The sequence below is a fragment of the Dipodomys spectabilis genome, unplaced genomic scaffold (genome assembly GCF_019054845.1).
Source record: "Dipodomys spectabilis isolate Male_0828 unplaced genomic scaffold, ASM1905484v1 ptg000095l, whole genome shotgun sequence".
Classification (NCBI taxonomy): domain Eukaryota; kingdom Metazoa; phylum Chordata; class Mammalia; order Rodentia; family Heteromyidae; genus Dipodomys; species Dipodomys spectabilis.
This window is the reverse complement of record NW_024870772.1, coordinates 42,332,254-42,342,003: the sequence shown is the minus strand read 5'-3', so window position 1 is coordinate 42,342,003 and position 9,750 is coordinate 42,332,254.

Below are 9,750 nucleotides of genomic sequence, written 5' to 3'. Positions count from 1 at the left end.
GCCAGTGACTTCCTTTCTTCAACAAGGCCCCACCTCCTACTAATGCTATAAACTTATGAAGCCCTGAATGGATTGGTCTATGGATGAACTCAGAAGCCTCATGAGACAATTACTTCCCAAAGCCCTGCCTTTGAACATTGGTACATTTTGGACCTAGCCTTTCACACATGAGCCTTTGAAGAGCACATTCCCTATCCAAACCCAAGCACACAAAGATGGAATCATACAGTGTATTTCTCAGTCTTCATCTCAACCCACAACCAATCATGCTTCACTCCTTCCCTCCTCACTCTCCTCAAATGCTGGATGCCCCTTCCGACTCTTCCTTTCCTAACCAAGATTGCTTTGAAGGAAATTCCAGGCATCAGATTCTTTTATTTCACAAATAGTTTGGGATGACACCCAAATATGCACTCTTACCAAAAAAAAAAAAACAGAAAAACACCACATACACACACATACTCACAAAGAAAAACACATAACCAGACCTGGTGGCTCACATCTGTAATCGTAGCTTATCAAGAGCCTGAGAACTGAAGATTGAGGTTCAAAGCCAGCCAGGGCAAGAAAGTCTATGAGATTCTTATCTCCAATTAAGCACCAAAACATCCGGGGTTGGAACTGTGACTCCAGTGGCAGAGCACTAGCCTTCAGCAAACACAAACCAAAACAACTGCTGGTTGCCAGTGACTTATACTGTCATCCTAGCTACTTAGGTGGTGAGACCTGAGAATCACAGTTCAAAGCGTGTGATATCGCCAATTAACCACCAAAAAGCCAGACATGGAGCTGTGGATCAAATGTTCAGAACACTAGAGTTGAGCACAAAAGCTCAGGGCCAGGACACAGGTCCAGAATTCAAGGCCCAGGACCAGCACACACATACTCCCTTGATAATATTGATTATATTCAAACACATTTTAATACCTGTGTAGTATCAATTAGTAATTAATATGTAACTCTCCACAAGGGTCTGACGTTCACTTTCAGTTTATTTCAATCAAGTACTAAACAAGACTATGTATTTCATTGATTACTATAACTCTTCAGTTAAAGGTTTATCACTTTTTATTTTTCATAATTCATTTACTGAAGAAACTGAGGTATTTACCTCATAGATTTCATATCCCAAACTGTACTAAATCTTCTAAGGACTTCCTATTCATTATCCCGCTTAATCTTGTCAACTCTGAGTGGGCACTTTGATGTAAATCAGGAAGTTGAGTTTAGAGAAATTAATGTTTTGAAAGAAGCACTCAAATCCAGATGTGTTGGCATCCCAGCCCATCATTTCCCATGCTGTGTGCAGTGCCTTGTCTGTATTTCCCTTCAGACCATGTGGCAGTGAGTGGGGGATTCCTAGCTGTGGATGTGGCTGTGAATGCCTATTTTCTTTAAGGGAAGTGATGGAGTTGAACAGCACTCGGCTTTGTAACAGAACACTGTATAAGTAAGTACAGGTCTCCAGGTTGGGCAACAAAATTGCAGCCTTATCCACAGATGGGTTTTCCTTTTGTCCACTCTTTGTCACCCTACCCACACCCACGCACAAACAAGGTACATGTAGAACGCTAAACATAACACATGAACTTAGCAAAGTCCATTACTAACCATGCAATTTCTATGCTCAAATCCACAAGGGCTTCCTGCTGCAACCAACTAAGTGTTCTGAGCTGAACCCCTGAGGTCTTCTACAATGTGATGGTTCCAGTCCTTTCTCCCACTCTGTGCATTTATACATCCTGCAGTCGATCCCATTTAGGAGGTTTGCTTTTTCCCAGCATGCCAACACTTCATTCTCCCCAAGTCTTTGTTCACATGGGCCGCTTTTCCTGCAGTCCCTTTCCCTTCCTGGTTCGAAATAGTCTCCCACCATTTCAGGCCTTACAGCCCTTTGAGGGTTTGCTAGGAACTATGACATTTATTCTGTGGCTATTTCAAGTGCAATCTATGTATCCCCTTAAAGGCAAGGCCCTGTCCTGGCAATCTTGGCAACACTGGCATCCCGATGTGCTTTGCCACTGGCATAGTATCTTCCTTGTTTGGATGAGCGTTATCTATGTGTCAGATTAATTTGTACAGAAACCCCTGTTGCTTTCCGCTCCATCAGGGGAAGGAAGTGGGAAAGCAGAAGCAGCTCGAGAGCTCTTCTGTGCAGAAATGGAGAATCTGATGGCAGGAGGCAAGGGGTTGTGTCTCCCTGCGTCTCCTGTGCAGGTCTGCAGACATCTCCCCTTCCTCACTTCTGCAGTTCTGCAGTTTTCCTGACTTCGGTCCAGACCTGGCACACCAGGGGCGACGGCTCTGCTGATTCGCTGGGAAAGGAAGGCAGGGTAGAGGCTGCAGGACCAAGTCCCCTCTGCTGGGAGGTCCTTCTTACACACTGCCACATTCTGCCCTTCCTTGTGGCCATTCCCCTTGTCACCTGAGACTTAAGAACTTTCAGGAGCCTTTCTCACCACTGCCCTTTCCTTTTATTGGCAGTAGTGGGGCTTGAACTCAGCAACCTTGTGCTCAGGAGGCTTTCCATGCTTATCACTGGCACTCTACCACTTGAGCCATATCTCTAGCCCAACTTTTTGCTAATTAATTGGAGATGGATTCTCCAGACTTTTCAGTCTCCTCGGCCTCAGACTCAGCCTCCTGAGTATCTAGGATTACAGATATGGGCCACTGGAACCCAGCACACTGCTTGTGCTAAGTGGAGATGTGATATTTGGATCAGTGCCAGAACTCTTCAGTTTCCCCAGAGGTCCCAGGAGAGTCCTTGTGAGCAACTTTCCATAGAGAAGGAGTGTGAGACTTAGAGAATTCCAGCATTTCCTTACAAAAACAAATTTGGAAAAAGGGCAGATGAAGAAACTCTAGCTCTTAGAGACACCCCAAAATGATATATAATTATCTACTGCAGCTAGTGGAGGTCTCTTTCTCCCATGATGAGGAACCATCCACCACACCACAGTCCTTCCTCTAACTCATTACAGCAGCTACTACCAAAGCATTTTTATCCCCGTAGTTGTCCTTTCAGTCATAAGCAAGACATCGGCAGGACTTGCTCCTTCCATGTTCCTCCCTGCAGGTCTCAGGTCAGTGCTTTTTCCCATGGTAGATAATTAGTCATGAGGCAAATACATAAGAATTTTAATTATGTAATGGAATATGATGTTTGCTTAATTTTTTGCTGCTTTTATCAAGTTAAAAAAATTAGTGTACTGACTTTAAACCTTTAAACCTATTAAAATCAAGGCTCTGGTGCTTTACAGAGTTGGTATGTTGAGTACTTTTAGACTGTGAAAAATGTGTTTCACTGGAATTTACTACCTCAAAGAACCCTCAAAATCACAAAGATTGTAATTTATTCAATTGGTAAGTGCTGTAGAATTGAGGGATGGAACATGAGGACAAATGTTCCCACTCTGAGAAGGTTTTGCTCACAGTTATGTACATAGATGATCATAACTCCTAGCCATCTAAGTTTCCCCACACAGGAACTCCTCTCTGGAGCTGCCCACTGGGCAGGCAATGTGTAGCCATGTCAGCAACTCTTAGGTGTCTCTCTTCTCCCTTTGCCCATTTCCACTTGAGGCAGAGCGCCATGCCCTTGCCCTCTGTTCTCATGGCTACCAATCTCAGCTCAGTCTAGGCCTTTCAGGGTTGGAGCCTTTAGAGGTGAGGAGACCCATGAACCCTTAACACTGCTTCTTTCCCAGACCCATTTCTCCATGCTCCTCTCAGCAGCAGTGTCCCTGTATCGCTTTCTCATCTAGTCCTTTTTTTCCTAATCACACCAATCTTTCTTTTCCCTCTTCCCTCCTCTTCTAGACATCACATCCCCAGCCAGCACCTGCCTTAAATACCTGATCACAAATGCTTTATTTGCTGCCACAACACTGAGTCCCCTGACAGGATAGGCCTTATGCTAGCATTCAGCATGGGTGGTCAGCAGAAAAGAGAAATCAGTGCATAGATTTAAAAAAGCCAACTCCAAGCTGGGTGTTGGAAAGGCTCACACCTAAAATCCTAGCTAGTCAGGAGGCTGAGCTCTGGAGAATCAGTTTGAAGCCAGCTCAGGCAGAAAAATCTGAGTCTCCGTGTGCAACATAACCAGAGACTGTAGGGTTGGAGGCATGACTCAAGTGATGAGTGTCAGTGACGCAAGCTGAGCAAGCTCAAGGCTCTGAGTTCAAACTCTGGTGCCAGGAAAGAAAAAAGTTGAACACCATTTTGGAACACAGGAGATACTACAGAGAAGCTTCCTAAAGGGCAGCTTAGACCCCCATACTTCCCATACACACTTGAACCTCCATATGGGAGAAACTGGTGTTTTACCAGAGTCCCTTAGCTACTACCAAGATGCTGCCTACTTCCAAAGAAATACGACTGCCTGTGTTTGGCTTCTCATCCTTGCTGGGATGATAGGCACCCATGACCATGTCCACAGTTTTCCCTCTGGGCTAGCTCCAACTGTGATCCTCTCAATCTCAACCTCCCAACCAGCTAGTACTAGAGGCATAAGCCACCAATACCTCGCTGCTGTAGTTGTTTTTGGGGTAGGGTCCCACTTTTTGCCAGTCTAGCCTAGAAAACTAGTGAGAGATTATTTCTTTAGGGCTGAGGATCTACACGGGCAGAAGAAAAAGTGTGAAGATAGGAAATTTTCACTTCGTTTTTCCTTCTTTTTAAATGATGACATACATTTATGTGACTTAAAATTTGTTGAATTGTGGAGGAAAATCAAGGGCTTAAGCCAACGTTGGCATGCAATAAGAACTTGATTTAGGCTGGGAATGTGGCTTAGTCTTACAGTGCTTGCCTAGCATGCATGAAGCCCTGGGTTCGACTCCTCAGTACCACATACATGGAAAAAGTTAAAAGTGGCACTGTAACTCAAGTGGTAAAGTGCTAGCCGTGAGTAAAAGAAACTCAGGGACAGTGGACAAGCCCTGAGTTCAAGCCCCAGGACTGGCCAAATAATAGAGTTCCTGCCTAGAGCATGGTAAGGGAAGGACTGTGACCTGCCCTGCTTCCCCAGATCCCTTGAGGCCTTTTGGCCCCAGGTCTGATACTGAGTGGAGGGCCTTGGGGACCTTCCCATAGGCGACCTTTGTCCTGTAGACAAGGGGGCAGCCAGAAATCCGCATCCCTGCACCCCGCCACGATGACTTGATGGCAAGGGTAGTCTCAAGAAGCCTGGGTTCCACCTTGCTGGGCCCAGAAGAAGGCCTTATCCTGCTGCCTAGGATGCAGCGTTCCTGGGTGGTGGTGGGCATGGCACAGCAAGGTGAGAAGCATGGAGGAGGTTTTCAGACTGGAGGAGGAGACCACAGGTGGCGTTGGAAGCTAGCCAGCATTTTAGGCTATGGAGCCCACTGATCCTGGGCCTGGCTTGACTTCCATGTCCCACAGGGGAAACCTCCCACTGCAGCAAAGACAGACCAAGGCCCTAAAGGTCCTGAAAGGTGAGCGGAGCCTGGAAGACTACAGGTGCAATGGTTGGTGGCTTGGGAGCTTGGTCTGGTGCCAGCAGAGAAACAGAAGTGATGACATAGGTGCCCACCAGAAGTTCCCAAAGATTTTCTGGCTGCTTGTAGGCCTGTGCATATAATATGAAGGAGCATCTGTCAGGAGAGGAACTGGACAATCCACATAAACCAAAAGCATGGAATACTTACCCCTCTGATTTTGCCATAGAACTCTACCTTGAACAAGTATTTTGATGCAAAATAATCTAGACTTACAGTGCAGAGCACTCTGAGACACTGGTGGCCAAACCCTTGCTGATTTATATTGTGCGCATATTCTTGAGAAACTCATTAAGTAAATTATGTATATATATTCAAAGTAATTTCTTTTGGAGGGGATATTTTCATTATGTTTATGTAGTTGTACAAAGGAGTTGCCATTCACTGAAGCAATTAATATGGTGCATCCTGATTAATGTCAGCCCTTCCAATATTCTCATCCACCCCTCCCTACCCACTCCTCTTAATTTTAGGTTATATATTGCAAAAGCAGTATACATGTATGATGCATCTTGATCTGTGTCACTAAAATCTTTACCCCCACTTTGACCCATCTTGTATTTCTCATTTCTCTTGTGTTTTTGTTTGTGCTAGCACTGGGGCTTGAACTCTGGACCTCATTCCAAGTTGGTGCTCTACCATTTGAGCCATGCTTCCATTTGCTGGTTAATTGGAAATAAGAGACTTGAGGACCTGTCTGTCCTGGCTGGCTTTGAGTCTCCAACCTCCAGATGTCAGCCTCCTGAATAGCTAGGATTATAGGCATCAATCAGCAGTGCCCAGCTTCATGGATGTCTCTCTTGAAAGCATATACTTCACACACTATGTGAACACAGAACACAGAGTAACAGTGGGGACCCATGGAAGCACTATGAAATAGCTTAAAACTTCAATCTAAAAATTGTGATCTTACTAATACCCGCATATGTACTCCCATGCTTTTACACAAGTGTTTTTCTTTGCTCTGTTTTACATTTGCCATTTCTGATATCAGAAGACAGATTGCTTGACTGACAACTATTCATACATCAGATTGGCAGGAAGTTTTAAAGCCAGAGGGGAGAGAGATTTTATACTCTTACCCCTCACCTTGACAGCACTCGTGACACAAGAGGCATTTATGACAAACCATCTTTGATTACAGACGCACAGACAAGGGAGGACAAAAGGATTTTGAGAAATAAGAATTAATCTCAGGGGCTGGGAAGAAAGGTGGTGCAGTGGTAAAGTGCTTGCCTTGCATGCATGAGGCCCTGAGTTCTATTCCTCAGCACCACATAAGCAGAAAAAGCCAAAAGTGGCACTGTGGCTCAAGTGGTAGAGGGCTAGCCTTGAGCTGAAGAGCTGAGGGACAGCGCCCAGGCCCAGAGATCAGGCCCCACAACTGACGCCCCCTCCCCCCAAAAAAGGGGGGATTAATCTCAATAACTTCTGCTTTTGTGTAACATCAAAGATGAGTTCAACGAAATAGTATCTAGATTTCCTATCTGAAAATCCACCGCCTCTGCTCACAACAAACTTTACCTAGGCCTTGGGAACACTGTGAAGGAAAGACACATTTATGAACACTGGCTAACCCTGTGGACACACACAGTCATCATCACTTTCTCTTTAATATAGATTGAAGTACCTTCACTGGCACACTATTTTAAGGTGATGGTTACCCTCAAAAAAGTTCTGTTTTGGCACTTGGCTACAGCAAGACTGCCTTTGCAACATTACTATTGAAAAATGCTTGTTGCAGTTATATAAAGCCATCACCTTGAGCATGGCTGATTGTTGGTACTCGTATGGTACTAAAACAAAACTCACTGTAGCCTCATGTTAGGTAAATAATGATAGAGCACTCAGACATCCTTCAACAAAATATTATAAACAAGTTATATTTTTGTCTGGAATACAGATCTGAAGTGGTACCAATTATAACCAAAGAGTGAAACTGAAACAGATTAAGCAAATACAATAAAAGCAAAAATTCTGACAGGCTTCCCATCCTCACTTGCACTGCTTAAGATAATTAAATCTTTTTTGGGGGGGAAAGGGGGATCCGGTCGTGGGCCTGAACTCTGGGCTTGGGTGCTGTCCCTCAGATCTTCAGCTCAAGGCTAGTGCTCTACCACTTGAGCTACAGCACCACTTGCGGCTTTTTTCTTTTTTCCTTATGTGGTGCAGAGGAATCAAACCCAGGGCCTCATGCATGCAAGGCAAGCACTCTACTACTGAGCCACCTTCCCAGCCCCAGATAATTAAATCTTTACTGGACGGCCTGTGAAAAGACCTATCGCCAACAGGACTAACGGATTAGCTTCCAGGCACTGAGCAAAGAGACCAAGGACACTCAGTCATTTCTTCCCCGTGGGAGGCCAGTTCTATTTTCTGCCTTTGTTTCAATCCTGGCCTGTTTGGATGAACCACTACTCTGTAGCTATAGAACATTCAGCATGAAGAGAAAATTAAAGTATAAAAATGGTTTTCATCAGGTACCAGTGGTTCATCCTGTAATCCTAGCTATTCAGGTGGGTGACATCTAAGGATAGCTATTTGAAGCCAGCCTGGGCATCAAAGTCCATGACACTCTTTATCTCCAGTTCCTGCCCCAAAACCTGGAAGTAGGTAGAGCTGTGGCTCAAGTGATAAAGTGATAACCTTGAGCAAAAAAGCTTGGGGACAGAGCCCAGGCTCTTAGATTAAGCTCCAGGACCAGCATGAGAAGGAAGGAAGGAAGGAAGGAAGGAAGGAAGGAAGGAAGGAAGGAAGGAAGGAAGGAAGGAAGGAAGGAAGGAAGGAAAGAAGGAAGGAAGGAAGGAAGGAAGGGGAAGGAAGGAAGGGGAAGGAAGGAAGGGGAAGGAAGGGAGGAAGGAGGGAGGGAGGAAGGGTGTGAAGGAAGGAAGGAAGTTGGTATTCTCAAAAGAACATCTCTGGCTAGAGAACAAAGCACATCCAACATCCTCTTCTCTCCAGGGTGGCAACAGCATGCTTCCCTTACCCTGCTATTCCTGGCACTGTGGCAAAGGGCTGCCAGATCCTGGGTGATAAAAGAAAGCTTGAGACTGGAGATTTTCCCCATTCTTACAATCTAACACAGACAGACATAGCAAGGACATAGTAACATGGTTGGCACACTTGCTTTGGCTTTCCAGGCAGCGTTAAGAACACATATTACTGAGAGCATGCTACTGGTCTTGGAGCACCACAGAACAATGAGGCTAAGTTTCTCAGTGAGAATGACCTCTTTTTTAAAAAAAAAAAAAATTTATTTTGTTGTAAAGATTCTGTACAGAGAAGTTACAGTTACGTGAGTAAGGTAATGAGTACATTTCTTGTCGACCATTGTTACCCCCAAGAATGGCCTCCTATACAACATGGCTGAAGAACTGCCCACCCCAGGTCCATGAGGATCAGAAGGACCATGGGGTTTGTTTGCTTTTTTTCCTTTTTATGTGGAACATACATAATCAGCTCGCTTGATAAAACTGCATTTTTTGTGTTCTAATGCTCTATAAAGTCATATCTCCTCTACAGGCACAATTAAAATTCATGAGCAACCTGTCACACTAACAAAGAAGGCTCCAACACTGAAGTGAGGCTTCTTCAAGAACTTATGGATTCAGAGGCAAACTTTAGAATGGGTCAGTTGAGACTCCACAGCCTCTACTCATTGGGAAGTATAAGCTCTCAGCCCTTCCTAGATCTGTTGAAGAAGACTTTCACTCACTGAGTTCTACCACTCAATCACTAAACACAAAGACAAGGCTTCTCTTGGCTTTGGCATTCTCTGTTTCCTGGATCCGCTTCAGACTGGTGGCAGGATGGTCCAAAGGAAATCACAGCGTTCAAAGGCCCAAAGAACACCCTGGAATCCACCTGACAAAAGGATCCAGATGGCTGGAGACCACATGGGTCTTTCTCAAAGCACAGCCCATCTATTCCCAGTTCCTCTTCTTCAATTAGTAGCCCAGGGCAGGGAAGCTCTTTGGGAAGCTGGTGAGGGCCATGCTGCTTTCCAAAGGCCAGCAAAACTGGACCACACTCTGGAGTCCAGTCAAGACTGCGGACTACATTCAGAACCCTTCTAGAAAATGAATGGCACTATTTTAAGAGTGCTGCATCTGGGCAAAAATGTAGGATACCTACCTTAAAATTTCATCAAGAATCTAGAAGCCATACAAATGTGCAGATACAGTCTCTTAAAAATCTAGATATTTTAGTTCTCAAGTTCCATTATAAA